A 25,271-nucleotide genomic window follows, 5' to 3' on the forward strand; every position below is an offset into this window, starting at 1 on the left:
TTGTTTTACTTATCCATTCATTCTTTAAAAAAAAAAAAAAAAAAGAACTATTCTACGTAAGCACTGTACTAGCTAGGTAGTGGGGATGCACCTGTGAAGAATAATTACAGCAGCAAAAGATCGTCTAGTTTATATAGGCACCAGTCATATTATAACAAATATTAAATCGTATAGTTTTCCTAATAGCCCTGTGAGGTAGGTATTACTATCACCCTTGCTCTATGGCTCAGGAAACTGGGCTTTCCCAAGGTTACAAAGCTAATGCAAGTGAAGCTGGGATGCGAACACAGTAATCCTAGCTCCAGAGCCAAATTCTTAACCCCTACACCATGCCTTACACAGAGACTGATTGATATGCCCCAACCCCATGGTTTCAGTTTATTGGGAGAGACAGACATTAAACAAATAACTTTAAAGAACATTAAGAACTGGAAAGGCAGGGTCTGGTGAGGGTAACCAAGGGGAAGTGATCCTCCCCCTTTCTCTCTTCCTGAGTGTTCTAACCACTCCTCCTCTTTGCTTTTGTGTTTCTTCTCTACCAAGCACGGAGCAGTCACTTGCCTTGTACTGGACCCTGGCTATCTTCAGCATGATGCATATGAAAATTTGTAAATTCTCCAGAAGAAAATTCATCTCTGGTCCATGGTACAGAGCAAGGCTGTAAAATGTGCTGGCAATCAGGTGTCAAGTTTCCTAGCTGCTTTTTGTGGGCATTTAAAAAAATGCTTGCTATTGGTATTTTATATTTCTTGCTGCTGATGTTTCCACTGAAAATGATTGTATTAATGTGAGCATTCAAAAGGACAACATGAAAGGAAAATTAAATAATTTTTTCGTATTACAAAACCTTCATGTGGGAACTGATGGCAAGAGCTCAATCTTCTTTGCTCGTGGGGCCCACGAGCCTAATTAACACTGGCTTGCAATCAAGGCTACTATTCTAGTGGCTACTTCCTCCACGGGCCTGACACCACAGCACTTCTGACCCTACTTCTTGTTTTCAAGTTCTCACAATAGATCCTTTCTAAAATGTCTCTTTTTCCCTTACGAGAATGAAACTAGTGGTATTAGCTATCTCCCCCACTGCTTTTCTTTGCAGATTCCTTTTTGGTTTTTTATTCCTAGGGCTCTCTCTGGAATGAAAGCACTTTTTCTATTTTGCAAAGGCTTCTTTTCACACTGGAAAAATTGGAGTTTGGTACTAAGTAAAGTGGAGGCCCTCTGACAGTAAAATGATTAGAAAGCACTTTGTTCAGAATTCTAATCCCCTGCCCCACTGTGAGCACAGGATTACTCCCCAGAACATGGATCGAGGGGTCCTGCAGGGAAGTGGAAGGACACAGGCTTCAGAGCCAGCTGGATTTAATTTAAAATTCCAAATCCATCACTTTCTGTGTGACCTTGGGCAAGTTATCTGAACCACCCAAGCCTCAGTTTCCTCATCTGTAAAATAGAGATAATAACATCTACTTTGTAGAGCTGTTTTCAAGATTCGATAAGACCAGAACAGTGCCTGCAGCAAAGCACATCTTTTTCTTTCTTTCTTGCAGGGAGAGGGGTTAAGGTCAGGGTGTAGGAGCATTGGATAGAGAGTTAAAGGAGGACAGAAGAGAACATTATCAAGAGCTGGGTCTGAGAATTAGCGACCACAAGGAAAGCACGCCCCCAGGGGGATCACTCTGTTAGGACTTCATTGTGGGGTCCACCATGAAAGCCATGTGGGAGGTCCCCGGTCAGACAGACCTGGGTTAAAGTCAATCCTCACCACTTACTGGTTGTGTGATCTTTCCTTCTCCTGTAACTGGGGGAATTAATACTTGTTTCAAAAGATTATTATGAAGATTAAGTTGGATAATATTTGCAAAGTGCTTAGGCCAGTGCCTGGCACATTGGAAGCTGTCAATAACTGATAGCTGTTTTCAATTATATTGGTAGCTATTAGTTGTCAGTTTTACTTTAAGCAACTTTCTAAATCTTTCCAGGCCTTAATTTTCTCATCTGTAAAATAGGTGTAGTAAGAGGTACCTCATATGGCTATTGTTAGAATTGAGACAAACCATTTAAAAACAGATGGCAAGGGACTTCCCTGGTGGCGCAGTGGTTAAGAATCCGGCTGCCAATGCAGGGGACACGGCTTCAAGCCCTGGTTGGGGAAGGTCCCACATGCCGTGGAGCAACGAAGCCCATGCACCACAACTACTGAGCCTGCACTCTAGAGCCCGCGAGCCGCAACTACCGAGCCCGTGTGCCACAACTACTGAGCCCACGCACCTAGAGCCTGTGCTCTGCAACAAGAGAAGCCACCGCAATCAGAAGCCTGTGCACTGCAATGAAGAGTAGCCCCCACTCGCCGCAACTAGAGACAGAGCCCGCGTGCAGCAATGAGGACCCAACATAGCCAATAAATAAATAAATAAATAAATATATTAAAAAAAAAACAGATGGCAACATATGTGGCACCTGGTGAGTAATCAATACTTGTTTCCTTTCTTACCTGCTCTGGTAATTATAATGCTTGTTGAAGATTACTCTCAAATATACCTCCATGAATGAATACTCCATTAATTCTACCAACTTCTCATAGCTTGTCTGTTAGTATTTCTCTCCAGCTCTTCGAAATCTTGTTTTTTTCTGTAATTTCAGAACTGCCCTTGGTGTGGGATCCTTGTTGATTACCTGGTAGGTGTGTCTGAAGTTTCCCAGAAAGGCCCTCCTTCCAAAACATGTCTCTACTATGGATCTCACATTTCTACTATTAGCAATTTATTTCACCATGTTCTCCATAAAACAGAAATTCGTGTTAACACTTCAATTGGAGTCAATGAAAATTTTCCTTCTTGATAGGAAAACGAAATATCCTAGAAGGGACTGGGTGACAGAGTAAATGAAGGATGTGGACACAGAAGATAAAGCTTTCAGAAGAAAGGCAGGGGGAGGGTCCTCAATGGACATGATCTTCATATTTTCACAGGGCTTTAAGGAATGGACTAGCTTCTATGCTTTCTAAATTCCTCCCCCACTCTCCCCTCTGTCTTCTTCTTTCTTCCCCCCTCCCCTCTTTCCTTCCTTTTCTGATTCACATTTATTTTTGTCCACTCAAACAACAGTCCCTACCTTCTCATTTTCTCCTCAGAGTGTTTTAAACTGTTTCCCATTTCCTCTTCATCGTTTCGGATACCATTTTTACTGCATTTGCAATCCGTATGCTGACACAGCATCATTCCCCTCCTTCCCTTTTCCCATTTATATCAAATACTGTGCAGGAAATTCATCCTGCTCAGTGTCAAATGCCAGATCCACTTTGGATATGCATTATTTTTTTCAAGGTAGGTTTTATTCCCACTGTCTTTCCCGCAAACCTAACAAAACACACACACACACACACACACACCGCACACAGTCTCACACACACGTTCCCTATCCTTACCCGACCGGTGAATCCAGAAACTGTCTACTCTTTATACCCTTTAGAGATGCGTGGAAATATTAGATGGTGAAGGCTGGATCAGTTCAGAGTGAATTAGTACCCAAAATCTAGGAAGCATGGAAGCTTATCGGATCACATTTCTTCCCTTTTTTCCCCTGAAACTTATCCCAGCTTTTGAATTTGTAAAAGTGAATGAATAATTTGGTGAGAAACAGATTTCGGAGAAGATTTGCCCAGTCTCCAGCTTCTCTTTAGGGTTGAATTTTCCTAAGAACATTCTTTCCTTCTGGCAGTTGGAGAAATTCAGGTCCAGGGAAATAGAATGGACTCACAACTCCAGCATACACAGCTAGAGGAAACACATGTGCTATTAGAAATCTTAAGTGAGTCTGTAGTCAGCCATGTTTGAGTCCCATGTACACCTAATACAGAGATCAGTGTTTACTCTGGTGTAAACCTTCAGTGGATTAAAGATCTAATGTGATCTATGACCAAAACTGTTGGAGAAACCCACCTGCAGCAATACCCACACATTCAGACTCCAAACAAGTAATTCTTTAGGGACACCAAGAGCAAGGTACTTTGAGATATAATAATTGTAGTCCTGTGTCTGTCTACACCCACTACGGTCTCTTTGAAGGAAGGTTGTGTGTGTTTTACTAATATTCCGGACCCCTGGTCCCCTAGCACAGTACACGTTGCATGCCCTCTGTAAAGACTTTCTGAGGCAAACTGAACCGAGTGGATGTTAACTAAGCCATGCTTAGTGAGCAAAGTGCAAGATGAAGAAATTAAAGTTTCAAGCTACAACAACACACCTCTTATCACATTTGTGATAACCAGATTCGTGCAAACCAGATTCAACACAGATCTAGGCTCAATTTAAAGACAGAGACTGTGATCAGAGAAAGACTGCCTTTCTCCCAGGTTCTTGTCCTTTTTTTCCCTTTTGTAACAGTGCTATGCATGTTCCATTTATTTGGTTTGTTGCTTCACTGGATTGCGCATGCAATGCAGTATCACCAGACTGTGAGTTGAGACGATCAATTTATGTGCAACCAGAGAGATCCTGGGAAGCAGTCATGTTGCACTGAAACAGTTTTGTCCTGACAGGAGGCCATTAGCAATGAGCTCCATCATGTCCGGGAAGATTTACTTTTCTAAGACCACAACAGTCATTCATTAGAGCATGATTTTTCATAGAATCTTGGAGTGGGAATCAGGAATTCTGGTTTCCACTTCTGCCTTTTCCCACACTTGGCTTTGGGACCATGGACAGGTCACTAAACTTCTCTAGACCCATCCAACTACACCTTGAATTTGTGTTTTTATATGTGTATTCTCATTTTTTCCCTTAATTCAGCTTTTTAGGTTAGATTTTGCTACCCTTGTTCTACAGGTCCAACAGCAAACATTAGGTGAGCACTAAATCCTGTGCCCTGCACTGTTCTAGGTGTTAGAAATGATCAAATGTAAGGCGTAGAGAACTTTAGTAGTGACGCCACTACCTAGAAATTTCTTCTAATGATGGCAACTAGGTAATTTTAATTAACCCTCTATCTGAAGACAGCAAAAAGGAGAGATGAAATATAAAAAGCATTTCTTAAAAGCACATAAGAACTAACAAAACCCAAGAATGACAAGGCCATAGTTGTTGAGGATCCAGAGAAGCAAGTCTAGCATCCAAAGGTGCTTTGGCCTGAGCACACTTGCCTATTTGGAAGAAATAGCTGCAAAACCAAGCTGTGGTTCTGGTAGCATTGAAAGAAGAGGGAAAAATGCCCCTCAGGACCTGCCCCATCTGGGGAGTCTGACAATCCCTCTACATTAAGGTGGGACCCCAAAGGGCTACAGTCTCAAGGGTGAACCAGAAATAAACTCTTGCTAGACTTACAGCCCAGGTTTGTTGGCAGAGGCCAATAAAAATCCTCTTGGAGAAAACTGTCATTATCCTAGGCCTCCAATTTTTTGAAATATAATGTCAAGTACAGAAATATAACTAGACAGCAAGGAGACATAAGTCAACGAGAGTATCTTCTCTACTCACAAGGAATTGACATGCTTGAAATATCAGACATAAACAATAAAATAATACATTTTGCTTGCCATGTTTAAAGAAATAAAAAGCATGCTATAAATAATCTACAAGTAATATGAAACTATAAGAAGTTACATACCAGACTTGAAGAAGAACCAAATACAACCTCTAAATCTCAAATTATAATAACAAATTAAAAACTGAGTTGTTGTATTTAAACTACATTAAATCCAGGTGAAGAGAGAATTGGTGAACTGGAGGACAGGTCAGAAGACATTGTACAGAATGTAGCACAAAGAAACAAAACATAGAATATAGAAGAGAAAAGGTAAAATACATAGAAAATACTATGAGAATGTCTAAAGCACATTTAAACCAAATTTCCACAAAGAGAGGAGAGAGAGCATGAGATGGGAGCAATATTTCAAAAGACAATGGTAGATAATTTTCCAAAAATGGGGAATTAAACTCGAGGCTCATAACTCCAAACTGTATGCTCTTTCCTTGTGTTTGGAAGACTCATGGATCTCTTCATCCCAGCTTTCTTTATGGTTTGATATTTACCCTTTTCCTTCATTTATTCTTATCATCTGTATTTGTTCTGGAAAAATTCTGTAATATCTCTGGTTCTTAGAAGAATGGTGATGATGCAGCTCCCCATCTCTTATGGAGTAAAAGACTTAGTGGGTAACTCACAAAGAGCTCATTTACAATGTCAAGGAATCAGTGCTACAGTGATGTGTTTTTTATAACAGTGCTGTGGGGAGCATAGAGCAGGAAGCAACTAACTCAGCCATGGGGAGTTTGAAAACCCTTCACCAAGGAGATGACACTTTAACTGGATCACAAAAAGTCTTGAGGGATGAATGGGAGTTTGTCATCTAATAACGTGGAATGGCCACTCGAGGCAGAAGGAAGAAAATGTGTACCTGCATCAAGATATTATCATCCATGGAAAGTTTGAGAGAGAAACAATTGACGTGGCTGGAAGATAGAGTATATGATAGGAGAGGAGGAAAGGTCTGCTGAACAATTCAGATGGCACTAAAATGGAATGAACACCCACTTAACGAATTTGGTCTCGGCCTATAGGCTAGTATTTCTCAAACTGGAGTCCACAGACCCTTGGGGTGGAGGAAGTGAGGGCACACTCTTGAGAGGCAAGTGTTCTCCCAGAAAAGCTTTCTTTCCCCCCCCATTTAGATGAGAATCTGAACAAAACAAAAGCAAACAAACCAAAGCCCTAAAGTGAATACAGATGTATTCTAGATCATTTTGATTACCACCGTATTTGTTGTCCATGGTTGCACTGTCATCTTTGATCCAATATGGGAGTTGAACACTTAATAGATTCCATTTTGCAAATAAATGATCATGCTGGCTATAAACAATCAAGAGTAGAAGGGTCCACGTTATATTAGAGACTACATGCCTTATTTTTAAAAGTATTCAAGTCTGATGTTAAAAGAACTAATTTTGTGCAGTTCAAACAAAACATGGCACTTCCAGTTTGCAACTCTGACCTAAAGTGACAGTTTTTAACTTTTAATGTGTTAGTAAGTGTATTTGATTGTATGGGGTTATATCAACACACCCTAATGGCAAAATGACAATTGTCCTACACTGAATTCATTGTATTTATGTTGAATTATTTTATCAGTTATTACGAAAAAAATGTTTCTTTCTCATTGACAACTGAAATAAAACACAGTTTCCTAGAATATGATAATTGTTTAAGTTAGACAATAAATCGAGACCAATGTGAGATCATGAAGACAACATTGCAAGAGGAATGATGGCCCCTTCAAGTGTTTCTGGTTTATAACAAATGATCAGAGACATTTATTAAGTAAATGCTTTGTTTAAGCCAAATAAAGGCCAAATAACATCATGGGGCACCGTACAAAGGAGGTTTTGTTTTAGTTTGAATAGACTTTCTTCCAAATTTCAGACAAAATGGAAACAATGATAGAGAACTTGATTTATGGTTGAGTCATTTCAAAATGGTCTGAATGAATCATTTCCAATATTTACTGACATTTTTTCACTAGCTCGGTGTTGCAGCCATGAACATTTCTTTAACAACTACAAGAACCAAAAAATGACTTCAAGTGTTATTTTCCCATTCACAAGTCCAGTAATAATTGGATTAGGTAATCATTTAATGCAAATTTGTGTGTCATAATAATAACCTATCTTCAAGTTACCAAGATAGCCTCATAAGGATTAAGAGACAGCTCATTAAAATTGGCATTTGATGATTATTCCACAGAATAATCTAGGCAGAATTAGGATAAGTAGGTGGTCTGAATATCCTAAAATAGTAAACAAAACTGTGACGTTACTTAATACCATTATGGACAACATTGTTAAATAAACAGTATTGCCCTCTTTAAAAAGAGTATTTTTAAACTTAAGATACAGATTAAAAATAGAACATAGAAATAAAGAAAGATTTAGCTTTATCTTTTTACTATTAATCTTTCATATTAAATTAATATTGTTAATTAGAATTGTATTGGTTTTACAGTTTTGTTTATATTTAACTGTATGTTTATTTTTGGATTTAATTTGTACATTATCTATGAGATAAAGGAGTTGTTATATCTAGTCTTATGTGTTTATAGATTTTGTTAATATTATGATAAATAATTTAAGTCAACACTGGGAGTATGAAAGAATTTTTTTCCTTTAAAAAAAAGCCACCATTATAGGCCCTATGTGGCTACTGAACGATTTAAAAGAAGGAGTAGGTGATGAGATTTTCATTTTAAGTTTACCCTCAGGTGTGTGAAGGTTAACATGAGAAGGAGCAAGACCCAAGGCAGCAGCTCCATCAGGAAGCAGTGATGTACTTGAGAGTTAACGAGGATTTTAACAAAAGATGCTGCGTTAGGAGTAGAGAAACTGTGACGTGCCAGCTGGGTCTCTCGTTGCTTATCTCTTGTTATGTACAATGGTTTGGGATATATTTTACAAGGTCATATGGCGAGGGTTTAGCAATATGCTTTTTTAGGGAAAAGGATAATGTACAATCGGGATCAAGAAGTCAGGAAAAGGTGAGGGTCTCTAGATCTTAGCATTATTTCCAGAGGGCATGCTGGGGCCTAAGCTTGCTGGACATGCATTTTGGGTCTACATTCCAGTGGAGAGATGCCCCCCACTTAGCCATAGGTCTGTCTCTTTGTAGGACGAGCTTGAGAAAACAGCCTAGCCGTTGCAGGAATACATAGGCGGCCTAGTACAAGACTATCTGAATTTGAGGTGCTAGCAGTTTGGGAATTGACCAGGAGTGCTTGTCCCTCAAAACCTAGAAAGTTTGGGCCCATGAGATGATGAGATTGACCCTGCTGAAAGGAGGAAACTTCTTGACCCATGGGAAGTGGAGCTTGGGTGCAGACCCTCCCTCTGGGAGAAGAAAAATCCTAGATCTAGCTAGTTCTCTGTTCAAATAATGAGAGTGGGCTTCCAGCATCACTTTTGGACAATTCTGCTCATTACACCACAATATAAAGTTATTTTATGAAGAGGATTCATCAGACTTGGTGATTAATTGAACCTGGAAGAGTATATAAGACAGGGAAAGAGGAGTTGAGAATTACTCTGAGGTTTACACCTTGGTTAATTGAGTATATGATGATTCCATTAACTGAGATAAAGGATGCAGGAGAAGAAAAGTCTTTACGGGAGGGGGAGATGACGCATTCGCATGTGGATATATTGAGTTAGAGGTATCCCTGATACATTCCTTTGAAAGAAACGGAGGCTAGAGAACACTGATTTGAAAGTCAGATGCACTGCTTATGCTTGAAGTTTGGGAAGTGAATGGCAATGACATTGTTCTATGTAGACTGAGGAGAAGTGAAGGGAATTTTAACATTTTAAAAGCAGTTCGGTATAGTAGATCAATTGTTGAGTGGGGATGAGGCTGGGCAAAAAGCAAAAACATATATTAGAAGCCCAAGAGCTATCAACATAATGAACCATTCAGAACATGTGAGAAATTTTAGGAAGGTAGTGAAAGCATATTTTGCCATTGTTTAAGAAATAGTTGAGTTTAGGAAGCAGATGACTTTTTCTCCGGAAATTTGCTGATGAAGAGGAGAGAAAGAGGAGAGATGGATTAGGAATCAAAGGGGAACAATAGGAGAGGGCAATATTATTTACTGTACTATCATATCATATTAAAGAAATACCTATGAGGTTTGGGGTTGACAATATATAGTATGTATGGGATAAAGTTGCATCATATTTGCCTACCTCCAGTTTTTTAAAATAATAACTATTTTTAAGGAATTTACCAGAAGAGATTTTACTTTAAGTATAAAGTGATCTGCAAAATAATTTCTTTATTGTAATACCCTTCTATTGCTCGCCCTGCCTTCATTTTCAGCCCCTTGGAATCAGCCCTCCCTCCAATTCCCAAGACCGTGGTAATCTATCAAAAATAAAATTCCAATCATGTCTCTCACGTGCTCATGACTTCCATGATCTGGTCCTTGCCCAAATTCAAAAATCCATTTAGCATGTATCCATTACATATATCTATGTGCAGTCTAGTATGGGAGACAGACAAGTAAATGAGCAATCTTAATATATAGCATGGTACTTTCTATGATAGGGAGGCCTGGCACACCAGATCTAGAGAATTCCCCAGCTTGGTGATGGTTGGGCTGAGTCCTAAGGGAATGTCAGGAGCTCACTGCATCTTTCATAAATGCCCCACTTGGCTCTGGCTTTTTTGTTTCAACTTCCATGCCTTTGTATATGCTGTTCTTTCCAACTGAAATACCCACCTCCACGTCCATCAGCCTGTGGAATTACTATTTATCTTCAAGATTTCACACACATATCATGTTTTCCCTGATGCTTCTTTTACATTCATCAACTGGGTTAAGTGCCCCAGTTTTATAATCCCAGAGGATGTTACACTTACTTCTGCAGAAACACTTGTCTCCACATCTACCTATGCATGTACTCTTTCAGGGCAGGATAGGTCTTTCATCTCTAATACCTCCCTCCTAGTATAATGCCTGGCATATAGTAAATGTTCAATAAATGTTTGTTAAATGACTGAGTGAATAAAAGTTCCTTGACAAGTGAATTATCTAATTCTCGAACTTTTTAAGATTTGGGGCAAGGGGGTGCTGTGACCTTTGAAAAACTCATTTAATCTCTCTGAACTTTTCCAACTTTGTGTTTGGCTATTGCTAACTAAGATCCTTTACCACAATAAAATTCCATTACTCTATTTGATTCTCTGTGTCTATGAATATAACATAATAAGATCTGATTGCTCAAACATGTCTGTTATCAGCAGAGTCTGACAGATTACGTAATTCATTTAACATTCAACCAATATTTATTAAACACTGTGTACAAGGATCTGGTCTCAATGTAAGTATTAACCATGCAGATAAAGGCCTTGCCCTCATTGAGTTTATGATCTGTGAGGGAAATATAGTAAAGAACTAAGCTTGTATGTAAATACAATTTGAGATAAAAGCTATGGGAGAAAAATAACATGGTGCAGCAAGAGAGATTAACAGGGACGGCTTACTATAAATTATGGGGTCAGAATATGGTGAAGAGATATTTAAAGCTAAGATCTAATGGGTGTATATAAAGTGAGGACAGTGAGAAACTCTTTCCTTCTAAGAGGAGGCATTTGAGAATGTATTTTGGACTGTTTTTTTAAAATTTATTTATTTTTGGCTGTGTTGGGTCTTCGTTGCGGTGCACGGGCTTCTCACTGCAGTGGCTTCTCTTGTTGTGGAGCAAGGGCTCTAGGCGAGCGGGTTTCAGTAGTTGTGGCACGCAGGCTCAGTAGTTGTGGCTGGCGGGCTCTAGAGCACTGGCTCAGTAGTTGTGGCTCACGGGCTTAATTGCCCTGCGGCATGTGGGATAGAACCCGTGTCCCCCGCATTGGCAGGTGGATTCTTAACCACTGTGCCAACAGGGAAGTCCCGAGAATGTATTTTGACAGCACAGTTGGTATGTCCAGAGCCTGGTGAAGGAGGGGGTAAATCCCTGGAGATAGGGTAGGAGAGGTAAGCAGGGGCCACATCATGCTAAAGATTATAGAATTATTTCTACAAGTAATGAGAAACCATTGAAGGGTTTTGAATAAGGAAATTATATAATCATTTTCATTTCAAAGGATCACTTGCCTGTGGTGTAGAAAATAGATTTGAAGGGACAAGAGGGAATATGAGAGCCCAATTAAAAAACCGTTTGTTTAGAAACTTAGATTTGTTTGCTTATAGTAGAAAACCCCAAAGAACAATGGCTTACAAGCTAGTATCTGACTCTCCTCGAATGTAAAAGGAAGAGCTAACTAGGGCTGGAGCAGAGGCTTCTATGACTATCTGGGCTTTTCCCTCATGGGGTAGTCACAAGACAACCACTCAAGAATATGCCAGCACGTCCATACTTTGGGGAGGAAGAAAAAAGAAGCTCTAAGGCAAAAATGGAACATGAACTCAAGCATCTGTCCTCACCCCTTTTAAAAGACCTTCCCAGAATTCACTCAATAGCATTTACTCATATTTCGCTCCTCAGAACTGTGTCACCTGGCCAACTCTATCAGCAGGAGAGCTGAGAAATGTTGATTTTTTAAAAAACGGGGTCTGTTGCCAGGCCAGACAACATCAGACTTAGAAAAGAAGAGAAAAATGGATATTTGAGAGGCAAAAAGCTGCCTCTGTCCCTGTCCACCCCTTTTCATCTCTTGAAGGGAGGGTGAGCATGGTTGGCTTGTATGAGGGAGGGCTGCGCTAGGTTAGGCGGAAGCAAGCTGCTGTTTGTATGTTTAATGATGGGAAGAGAACTGTGCTTGAATGTAAAGGGCAGAAAAGGAGGCCTGGAAGATACTGTACATCAGCTCACTCAAAACCCATCCAGCCCTCTTCTAACTTGCTTTCCTAGACTAGATTCCTAGACTCCTTTGCAGCTAGAATGCTGCCATATTTTCTAGTTTACACCCATCCTACAAAGTGTTCCAAGTTTGGGATGCAGACACGAGCCATGCGTGGTGCTATTTTAATACTTGGGATATCAGCTTTTTTGGTCAGCAGTTGACAGAGATATCTGTTCTTCTAGTGCTGCCAGGGTACTGGGGTCCTGTCTTTGAGCTTAATAGGTCAGGGGTGCGGTTGGGTATTTGGTCTGAGTCTGTAGTTCCAGCTGTGTTGTTCATGGCTATGTAGGATCCAAAGTTAATCCTCTGGCTCCCTTATAGACTTTTTTTTAGTTAACCAGTTTTCTTTAATAAACACTCTCCTGCTACAAGTAGCTAGAGTGGAATCAGTTGTCTACAATTAAGGACCCTGACCAGTGTTGGAAATACTAACCCATGGGACAGTGTATAGGCAGTTTCTTGAACTGTTATGAATATATGTTTATATAATATGATGAATAATACACTCCATTTTATTAAAATCTGACTGTGTGCTAACTACCTACTTATCTCTCCTTTTGGAGATCTCAAAGATACCCCAGACTTAACACGTCCAGATCAGAAACTCCTGATATTTGCCATTCAAACTTGTTCTTATGACTTTGGGTTATACAGTCCAGAAATTTAGATAGTCCCCCTCAGTGCATACATTCATTCCATAACCAAGTTCTAGTCTGCCTCCTAAATGTCTCTGGATTTCATTCACTTTTCTATATTTCTACCATCGCCATGCTGGTTGAACCTATCACGATCTGTCTCCTGAACTACTAAATTCGTCTCTTAACTTATCTAATTGCATATCCTCTGGGTCCCCTCTAATCTAGTTTTTACAGTTTTGCCAGTTTTCAACATGAAATGTTGTAGATTAAGACAAACGTATTCACTCATCCCAAATCCCCACGCAGTCAGGCCCTTGCCCACCTCTTTTGGCTACCTGTCACCCCGCCTCTGGTTCTCTAGCTGTCTCTTGTGCATGCCATGCTCCCCAGCCACTGCACGTGCTAATTCCTCTTCTAGAACGCTCCTCTTTCCATTCTCTCCCTGGGGCGCTCTTACGCATCCTTAAGATCTTAGCTTAAGCACAACTTCCGACTTGAGTAGGATCATGAAGGTATCCTTTATAGCATCTATCACAGTGGCAATTTATTTATTTGTTTGTTTATTTATTTATTTATTTTATTTATTGGAGTATAATTGCTGTACCATGGTGTGTTCGTTTCTGCTGTACAACAAAGTGAATCAGCTATATGTATACATATATCCCCATATCTCCTCCCTCTTGAGCCTCCTTTCCTCCCTCCCTATCCCATCCCTCTAGGTCGTCACGAAGCACCGAGTTGATCTTCCTGTGCGATGCAGCTGCTTCCCACTAGCCATCCACTTTACATTTGGTTGTGTATCTATGTCCATGCCACTCTCTCACTTCATCCCAGCTTCCCCTTCCCCCGCTGTGTCCTCAAGTCCTTTCTCTACATCTGCATCTTTATTCCTGCCCTGCCACTAGGTTCATCAGTACACAGTGGCAATTTTAAATTTATTTGTTTTTATTTGATTAATGCTTATCTAAACCCACTGGACTGTCAGTTCTAAGTAAAGAGGAAAATGTCTTATTTGGTTCCATATATACTGCATATTGTTTTAACTTATATTTTTCTGATTGCTGAGGGTGAACAAACACAGTGCCTTTTGAACCACGAATAAAAGAATGAACAAACCAGATCGTTGCATATGTAATTAATAATTTTTATATCAAAACCACAAAGTAGGAAAAAATTCCAAATTTGCAGACAGGTTCCACAAACAGTAAGCAGCAGAGGCGGAACTTAAGTCCAGGCCTGTCTGAATCCAAAGCCTGAATTCTTTCCCTGTTACCATTCTGACTTCTTCTCTTAACTGAGACAATGAATGTGAGAGCACTTTGTAAAAAATATTACTGAGGGTTGGGTGTTTTTATCATTATCATCTAGGCTGAGAGAATAAACAAAGGGCAGTATTGCTGCTCACCATCAATATGAGATACCAAATGATGAAGAGAAATCTCTAGCACATCCTGCTTGCATGGCACCACAATGTCAGCATCCTTGCATTTTGGTTTGGTTGGCAGTCTCAGTAGTTTAGTATTTTGTTAGGTGTCCTGTGATAGCAACCACTAAAAACAAAAATTCATCTTGATTATTAATGTCTCTTGAATATTTCTATAATAAATATAGCCTTCTGATCTGAACCAGATAAAACTGAGACTTTATTCAACTCTCCCCATCTCAGAACCCATAAGTCATCAAGGATGTAATGTTAGAGACAAAGAACAAAGGGGTAGGAAGATGAGTACAGACGAAACCAACTCATCATTTTCTTATCTCTGAGGAATGTGCCCTCCCTGTAGCTCTGACCACCTCCAGCCAGTTACTTTCATTGGTAGCTGAGAGCTGGTAGCCTCCAGGTAAAGCATGGTCTGCTCCTTCCACTTAGCAGAGCAGCAGGAGGGAAGGCGCATAGTTCCTTAGAATCTCAAGAGGACCCCAGTCCTGAGGGCAATAAAAAAAGCAGATTGGGACTGGGGACCACTTCAAGAGCAGCAGGAGCCGGAACTCTGAGGTCTATGAATGCCATGGCTTATTGATGACGAGCTACTCCAGCTCCTTGTCTCAAACGAGGACAGGAAGGAAACAAAATCAGAACAGTTTTTCCAACACGTTCAACACGATCAAAATAACTTGTAAGTGGTGATCAATAGTATGAATAATGCTCTGGTATATTGCTTTTTAAAAAATAACCTTTATTATGTTTGCTAAGAGGAGATTTGAAAGAAATGTAAGAAGTAGAAAGACATCAATTAAAAATTAGCCAATAATGGTGCCACCCAGAAATAACCTGTTAATTTTGATCAGACGTATTTACTTCTAGTATTTTATATGAATATTTTCATGCAGCTTTTAACATCTAAATATACAATTTTGTATTCTTTTCGATAAGATATTATAGTATTATTATCTTACCATGTCATTAAAAATTCTTTATAAACATAATTTTAATAGCTAACGTAGTATTTCATTATAAAGATACACATATTTTACTTAACCCTAGTCCTAACTGAAGATATTTTCTCTATTTTCCTTTTATTATATAACACTATAATAAACACTTTTGTCACTAAATTTTTCTCTGTATATGTCATTATTCCCTTAGACTAGATTCTGGAGGGGAGATTTTTGCATTAAAGGATATAAAGAATAAGGTTTTCAATAATATTTCCAAATTGCTTTCCACTGCCAGCATGAGTACATTTCACCATATATTTATCAGCTTTAAGTATTAGCAATTTTTAAAATCTTTACTATTCCAATAAGGAATAATAGTCTTATTTTAATTTATATTTCTTTGATTGATAATGAGAGTCAATTAGAATATTTTATTTATTGTTTATATTTCTTCTTTTATAAAATATATTTATATACCCATTTTTCTATTGGGCAGTGCTCATTTTCTTAAAGATTTATGTAAGTCCCTTATATAAGGATGAATATAGCTTCGTGAGACTAAGGTCTATGAGTAGATGTTTTTCCTGAAATCAATAGAGTTTGGCAATTCAACTGGCTCTAATTCATAAAAGTTATTTCTAACATTTCAGAAGATGGTCAAAGAGATCACAAAGATTGAGAAAACTAACAACCAAGCTTAAAATGTTTATCTATAACCAGTGATCTTTATATAACAAGGGATCCAGTGAGCCTGGCATTTTTAGGAGGAGAGAGGAGTCCCAAAGACTATAATGGCCTCAAGGGAATTGCAGTATTTGCCTTCAAGGTAAGAATTCTATTTGACTTTTTATCTAGGTGGTGACTGATTATGAATATTAAAAACCCAAACTGATCCACTGATAATCAAACTAAGATGATAAGAGTTACAGTTGCCTTCTATGTTGCTTTATATTGCTGGAATGATGGGTTCCTAGACAAGATCAAGTAAATTATCCAGGAGTTGAGCAATAAAAAAATATTACAAATGTGGAGAAAAAAATAAAAATCAAACATTAATAATGACCTGGAAGACGGGAAGTGAAGTGTTCTTTACTTCCATCCCTACGCTATTTTGTATTTTTTCAGTGCATATGTACTACTTATAATCAGATGAAATGATAAAATTATCCAAAAAATCCAAAAAAATGGCCTGGTGTATTGGCAAGTTCAACAAATTTAACAAAATTAAAATAAGGGGGAAATAAATAAAAGGTGGAAAGGAAGAAGTAAAACTGTCACTATCTGCAGATGACATGATACTATATATAGAAAACCCTAAAGTATCCACCAAAAAAACTATTATAACTAATAAATGAACTCAGTAAAGTTGCAGGATACAAGATTAATATACAGAAATCTGTTCCTTTTCTACACACTAATAATGAACTATCAGAAAGAGAATTCAAGAAAACAATCCCATTTACAATTGCATCAAAAAGAATGAAATATTTAGGAATAAATTTAACCAAAGAGGTGAAAGACCTACACTCTGAAAATTATAAGACACTGATGAAGGAAATTGAATACAATATGAATAAATAAAAAGATGTCTCATGTTTACAGATTGGAAGAACTAATATTGTTAAAATGTCCATACTGCCCAAAGCAATGTATAGATTTAATGCAACCCCTACCAAAATACCCATGACATTTTTCACAGAACTAAAACAAATAATCCTAAAATGTATATGGAACCACAAAACCCCCAAATAGCCAAAGGAATCTTGAGAAAAAAGAACAAAGCTGGAAGGATCACACACTCTAACTTCGGACTATATTACAAAGCTACAGTAATCAAAACAGTATGGCACTGGCACAAAAAACAGACACATAGATCAAACAAATAGAATAAAGAGCCCACAAATAAAGCATGAACTTATGATCAATTAATCTATGACAAAGGAAGCAAGAATATACAATGGAGAAAAGACAATCTCTTTAATAAGTAGTGCTGGGAATACTGGACAGCTACATGTAAAAGAATGAAATTGGAACATTTTCTCACACCATATAAACTCAAAATGGATTAAAGACCTAAATGTGAGACTGGAAACAATAAAATTCCTAGAAGAAAAACATAGGCAGAAACCCTTTGACGCAAATTGTAGCAATATTTTTTGGATCTGTCTCCTAAAACAAAGGAAACAAAAGCAAAAGTAAACAAGTGAGACCTAACTGAACTTAAAAGCTTTTGCATAGCAAAGGAAACCATTGACAAAATGAAAAGACAACCTACCGAATGCGAGAAAATATTTGCAGATAGTATGACCAATAAGGGGTTAATATCCAAAATATATAAACAGCTCATACAACTCAATATCAAAAAAAGAAACAACCCTATTTAAAAATGGGCAGAAGACCTGAATAGACATTTTTCCAAAGAAAATATACAGATGACCAACAGGCACATGAAAAGATGCTCAACATCACTAATCATTAGAGAAATACAAATTAAAATCACAATGAGATATCACCTCACACCTGTCAGAATGGCCCTCATTAAAAAGTCTACAAATAACAAATGTTGATGAGGATGTGGAAAAATGGGAACCTTTGTACACTGTTGGTGGGAATGTAAATTGGTTCAGCCACTATGGAAAACAATATGGAGGCTTCTCAAAAAACTAAAAATAGAACTACCATATGATCTGGCAAATCCACCCCAGGGTATATATCAAAAGAAACTGAAAATTTGAAAAGATGCATGGGGGCTTCCCTGGTGGTGCAGTGGTTGGGAATCCACCTGCCAGTGCAGGGAAGATGGGTTCAAGCCCTGGTCCGGGAGGATCCCACATGCCGCAGAGCAACTATGCCGGTGCACCACAGCTACCAAGCTTGCGGTCTAGAGCCTGCGAGCCACAGCTGCTGAGCCCACGCACAACTACTGAAGTCTGTGCGCCTGGAGCCCATGCTCCACAAAAGAAGTCACCGCAGTGAGATGCCTGTGCGCTGCAGTGAAGAGTGGCTCCCGCTCGCCGCAACTAGAGAGAGCCCGCGCGCAGCAATGAAGACACGATGTGGCCAAAAATAAATAAATATATTTTTTTAAAAACATAGTGCTAAGGACAATTTATTAAAAAAAAAAAAAAAGATGCATGCACCCCAATGTTCATAGCAGCATTATTTACAATAGCCAAGATATGGACGCAATCTAAATGTCTATCAACATATGAATGGATAAAGAAGATGTGGTATACACACACACACTGGAATATTACTCAGCCATTAAAAAGAATGAAATTCTGCCATCTGCAACAACATGGATAGAACTGGAGGGTATTATACTTAGTGAAATAAGCCGGGCAGAGAAAGACAAATACTATATATTACCACCAATATATGGAATCTAAAAAATAAAACAAATGACTATAACAAAACAGAAGCAGACTCACAGACATAGAAAACAAACTAGTGGGCAGGCGGTAAAGAGACATAAACTATTATGTATAAAATAATAAGCTACAGGGATGTGTTGAACAGCACAGGGAATATACCCAATATTTTATAATAGCTTTAAATGGAGTATAATCTGTAAAAATTTTGAATCACTATGTTGTACACCTGAAACTAATATAACATTATAAATTAACTATATTTCGATTATATAAATAAATAAATACTGTAAGTCACTCCCCAAAAAAAGGTGGGACAGGGAATAATACCACTAGCGCTATAATAAATACATGAGACTTTTTCTGGAGTGAAAATTAGAAGCAGCATCCCTACTAACACCAAAGAAGGGAGACATGTATTAAGTGATGAGATAACTTCTCTTGTAGCTGCCAAAGGACCAGTGAAGAGATCGCCATTTGGAGTACCACAGACCTAGACCTGGACCACCACTTTTACCTGAGTGATCTTATGAAAGTCTCCTAATCTCTGAGGACTCCTCATCTGTAAAGCACAGGCTAATAATACCTATTTGCAGGATAACCGAAAATTAGTGACAAGATATGCAATGCATTTAGCATAGGTTGGCACAAAGTAGGTACTCAGTAAATGGAATAATGTTATTTTTATTACTATCAATCACTGTAACATGCAAATGACTTTTTATTCCCACTTTCCATATAAAGACATGGGTGTTCAGTGAGTTTAAATAACTTGCTCAGAAGTAGGTTAGTTGTGGAGTGGGATTGGACCAATGTATGTTTTGACTTCATATCTATGCTCTGAACCACTAAGGTGTTCAATACATGGTATTTGAATGAATGAATAAACACTGAATGTAATGAGAAGATCCCCAAAGCCAATGATGCAATCAAAACCCCCTAGAGTTTTTCCCCGAAGAGTGTAAAATTCTATGTAGGAAATTGGAGGACTTGGGGTCTACACTGCATTTTAATACCTTTTCCCAATAAAAATTTCTCTCTGTAGGAGAAAAGAACACATCAAGTCACATAGCATTCTACAGGGTGTTAGGTGAGCAGAATTTAGCTGGTGGATGCAACTTCTGGCAAGAGATGAAATACATTTCACGAAAACTGGGAAGAATGGGTTGGGAAATAAAAGCCATAGACCTGGGTTGTATGGGATACAAGAGAGTGAAGCACTGCAAATAACTCATCAAATTTGAAACATCTGCACTTGCTTCTTTTCTCTTTCTCATGTCTCTGTTAAAATGTCATTTCTTCAAAGTAGTCCCTGACCACCTTAACAAAAATAAAGCCCTTCCCCAGTTTCTGTCTATCACATCATCCTGCTAATGTTTTTCATAACAGCAATCTCAATCGAAAATTATTTTACCTATTGGTTTACTAGTTTTTGTCTGTCTCTCTCATTACATCATAAACTCAATGAGGAGAAAGACCTTGTTTGTCCTATTCATCAGCACAGGGCCAGACACATACTAAGGGCATAAGAAATGTTAGTTGAGTTCATGTTTCTAACCTGGGCAACTGAGGGAGTGCGGTGCCAATGACAAAGTTAGAAAGTACAGAAGAAATAACAGATTTCTGTGGGGATGGAGGAGGAAGAGAAGAAATTCGGCTTTGTAAGTTTTTTAAGCTTTAAGTATCAGTTTTAAGTTCTTGAAGAAATTGCAAATGGGAATATCTAGTGGCTCATTGATTAAATGCATATGAAGCTCAGGGCACTGATGCGGGCTGGAAATAGGGATTTAAGAGCCAACTGTATTTGACAGCAGCACTTGAAACCATTTGTATGACAAGGTACGTGCACACTGGTACTGATCCAAGGGGTCAAGCGGGGGCTGAAATCCAGCGTGAATCTGTGCAAGCTTTGTGTCCTGGAGCAGACCTGAGGTCCCTGGAAAGAAAAAGATGTTGTACTCTTCACCAAAATGTGCTATTTGCTGGGCAAGCCATGTGCCCAAGGAATTGTCACACCCACCAAAGCTGGAGGAGAACGTTTTTCTAATTTGCACAAAAGTATAATACAGACAAATAGCATGCCTGAGTATGAATGAAGAGCACCCAGGAAAGAGGGTAGAATGGCAACAAAGGACCTACCGCCGTCTCATTCAGCTGGGCTACATTTTGGTGCATGGATGCTTTTTGTTGAAAATATGAAGAAGGTTGGATGGGGGTTTCTCGGTGTAAGTGATTAAGTTCAAATTCCAGTTCCTTTGCTTACTAGCTGTCACCTCAGAAAGGTCAGTTAACCTTGATGGGCCTCGGTTTTCTCACTTTTAAGATGGGGGAAATAATGGCACTTGTCCCATAGCATTCTTGAGAAGATTAGATGAAATAGTCAATAACTCACATGACACAGTGCTCAGCACAGACCAAGCCCTGGGAAATGCTGATTGTCATTGTTATGACTGTAGTTTGACACTGATGCACCACCCTCTAGATTCCTCTTCAGGAAGAAAGGAACTTCTTCCCCCAGGCTGGTGTATTGCCAACAGAAAGCCCTGTCAGCTTCAACAGGGATAGCCTTGGCTGCAGAGAGCCACCTTGCCCCAGGTCACAGACCCTTCCTGGAGCAGCAAGCATCCAATGACTGGTCCACGTGGGATATAAAGCCCCAGCCCTTTCACCCCAAGTCAGGACAACTCTGAAGGCTTATCCCAGCTTTAGAAACCCCCCTTAGGGTCAGCTCGGCCTCCACTGAGATTGTATCCCAGTTCAACTTCTCTCTCTACCCAATTGGGTGTCCTTCTACAGTTGAAAACACTCCCCAGTAACACTGCGCACATTTATCTCCATCTCAGAGTCTGCTTCCCATGAACCAAATCTGAGACAGCTGGTGCTGGGAGTGACTGGAGGAATCATGTGCCTGGGTGGGCTCTTGGAGCTGGATTACCTGCTGCTTGCTGGCAACGGGAACCCAATCACTGGTGGCACAGAGAGTCTCTGACACACAGTGCAATTGTTTCACCAGCAGTAAATGGAGAAGGTACACCAGTGGAAGGTAATGCCTATGCTTTTCAAGCTTTTGAGATATGTTTGGGAAAATAGTACCTCTAAGTACCTGGAATTGAGTGGTTATCCTTAAGCCCACATGACCTCTGGAAAAAGATAACAAAATGTTAGGAGTTCTTGATCATCAATTAAAAGCTAAGTGTGAAAGCCAGAGGACTTTTTTGGAAGCAGGTACAGATGCTCTTACCTCTTATAGTGGGAAGGCAGAGAAACTAAGGACCAAGCCCAGGACTTCACTAAAAGCATAGCAGAAATCCAAGAAAGTTAAATTTCAAACTGAGGAAGGTCTGCTCTGCCAAGCTCAGGGGTCTGGTAGATAAAGAATGTGACCCTGATACATGGGGTAGGGATATCTGCACTGACGCATCTGAAAGTATCGAATCTCAGATTCTCCTTAATACTCTGAACCTACAGAGGTAGCCCAGTCTACTAAGAACTAGAACCCCGCCTCCTTCACTTGAGGATGATGCAAAGGACAAAATGTGTTCCCCTCCAGCTATGTCCCCACAACCCTTCCCGCTCACTAGGCAAATAACTAGGGAAAGGTCACAATATATCCCAGCTAGCATTCTCCAAAAGAGGTACTAATGTGACGGCAGCAGCTGGGAGGATACACAGGGGCCTAGATTCTGAGGATGCTTGATTAAGGGGCTTGAACATAATGTCTGATAAGGAAAAGCCTATCAGTTTGGAAGCACTCTACCAGGATACAAGATTTAGCACCCTGACAAGGACTTTGGAAGACAATGTGAACATGCTACCAGGATAATATCTAGAAGCATGGTAAAAATGATGACCCACACAAAGTGAGCTGGAATAACCATGACAGGTGGTTAAAAAGGGAAGTGGGGATAAAAGACCAGAGAAGGGAGCCATAATAAAGTGGATACACTATGCAAGCCTGAGAAACCAACTAGAGGACCGTTTCATCAGAAAGCCCAAATGGTACACCAATTACCAAAGTAATAAAGAATGCACTGGTGAGATGGGTGCCAGTATCACTAAGAAGTTCAGTGGTGCCTTTCTTCTGAAGGCCAGGGCTGAGCTGGAGATTCCATTATAGTGCTGGACTCACAAATAGCAGGTGGATAATAAGACCCTAAAACATAAGGCCAGATGCCAGAAGCCTAATGGATGCAATTATGGTGAGTGACAGTCAGAAGTGCAGGCAGGGCCCCTGACCTACAGAGGATTATAAAGATGGTTAATTATATTTGGTTAATTATCCCTGAATGGGGAAGTGGAGAATAAATGGGCAGCCAGTATGGGTACTAGTCAATATACATAATCGAAAGATATCAAGGATAGATGAACTGATACCTTGCAAAGATTAAAATCAAGGAAGAGGGCGGTCTCCCCAATTTAAGGTCACAATTCCTCACCCAGTTTGCAGGCCTGAGCCAGGATTCAGATTCCGAATCTACTGACTGACAGAGGGCAGGCCCCAGGAAGAAGGGCCTTCTAACACCATGCAAGTGTACATAACAGTGGTTCCCCCAAAGTGACCTATAGCCATTTGCTTGAGTAGCTGTACATTGAAGAAAGAAGATTACCCAAATATTGAGAGGACTCTCGGACACGGAGTATGAGCTGCCACTGACACTTGGAGGTGGCATCATGGTCCCCCATTAGTATGAGGATATAGAAGGGCCAGGAAATAAATGTAGCCCTGGACTAGGTTCAGGTCACAGTGGGTCCATTGAATCCATGGACCCACCCAGTATTTACTTCCCAAGTCCCTGAAGGTATAATTAGTCTGAACACACCTAGTAGTTGACACAACTACACAGATAGTGTTTGGCCTGTATGGCAAGTGCTATCACAGTGAGGAAGGCCAAGAAGAAGCCTCTGACATTGCTCCACACTCTAAGCTAAGGTGGGAAGATAATAATGTCACATCTCAGAGAGAATGGCAGAAAATAGTGCTACTATTATACCTAAAAGATGTAGGGATGGTGATTCTCATCGTAACAGCATTCAATTCATAAGTCTGGCCCCTATAAGGAAACAGATGAATCCTGGAGGATCACAACCTGCTACTGCAAACTCAAAAAGTAGGAGCCCCAATTGCTATGTTAGATGTATTACATATGCTAGAGAAGATTGACACAATCTCGGATACATGCTATGCAGCTATTGATCTGGCAAATGAATTATTTTCCATCCCTATCAGAAAAGCGGGTCAGAAATAGCTGCATTCACTTGAGTAGACAGCCATGTGTGTTTGCAGTCTTGCCCCAGGGCTTTGAGAAAAAGACAGTTCAAGGAGCATCACATGACCATACAGCCAGAGCTGTCCATCGTGACCTGAGTTTTGTCAGACTCACCAAGTCATAAAATTGGATGGGCCCAGCAGCAATCCATCTTAAATTGGAAGTGATACAGCCAGGATTGAACACGAACGAATCTAGAGGGCACGGACAAGCTACAAGAAGAGTTAGGACAGACCCACGTGTCATCCACCACGGTTTTCATACCAGCAGTTCTCCCTCACCTGCTCTTCAACATGGGGGGGGGGGGTGCCTGAGACATCCCTCATGACCCACTAATGGAAAAGACCCCCAAGCCTGGTTCATGGGGTGGTCAGTTTGGTACAGGGGTGAAAGCTGCAAGTTAACTGTGGCAGCAACACAACCTCACTCAGAGGTATCCTTGATAGACAGTAATGAGAGGAAATCCTCTCAAAGGGCAGAGCTTTGGGCAGTTTACCAGGTCATCCAATTTGTGTAGAAAGAGATGTGGCCCAAGGTAAGGGTATAAGTGGACTCATGGGCAGTGGCAGATGACTTGGCTGATTAGCCCAGGGCCTAAAAGGAGCAACATGGGAATCCCAGGAACAAGGAGTTCTAGAGAAGACGGATGGGGTAGCGGGCCCAAAATGTTTATAATCTACCAAGACTATAGTGCAGCTCACTCTGTCCAATCCTTCTTCCTGCCCTTCCCTTCCCCATGTGTTGAACCCAGGAATATAATCTAATAAATCTCCAACTCAGAGTATGCTCCCTGGTAAAACCTGCCTGTCAACATTACCTACAATACTGAAATCATAACTTTGTTTTCTGGTCTATCTCCAGTGCTAGTTCTGCCTGACACATATTAGGTTCTCAATAAACACTTGTTAAATAAATGACCGGACCCCAGGGATGCTGATTTGACAAGGTCCATGACAGAACTACATCTGAGCTCTGTACCCTCATGTAAATTCTAGCCTTCTTGGCTCTAATGCAGGTTTCGGTAGCCTGAGGAGGACACAAAATGGTGGGGGTAAGAGGATCATTCCTGCTATGTTTTGTCGGTCCCAAATTGTTACGATTGCAAAAATACACACACACACACACACACACACACACACACACACACACCTCAAACAGACATACCAAAACACACATTTTTCTCTGAATCTTAGATAGCCAGATTGCATATTAATAATTTTCAAAATCATCAG

This window comes from Eschrichtius robustus, chromosome 3 (assembly GCF_028021215.1).
Source record: "Eschrichtius robustus isolate mEscRob2 chromosome 3, mEscRob2.pri, whole genome shotgun sequence".
Lineage (NCBI taxonomy): Eukaryota > Metazoa > Chordata > Mammalia > Artiodactyla > Eschrichtiidae > Eschrichtius > Eschrichtius robustus.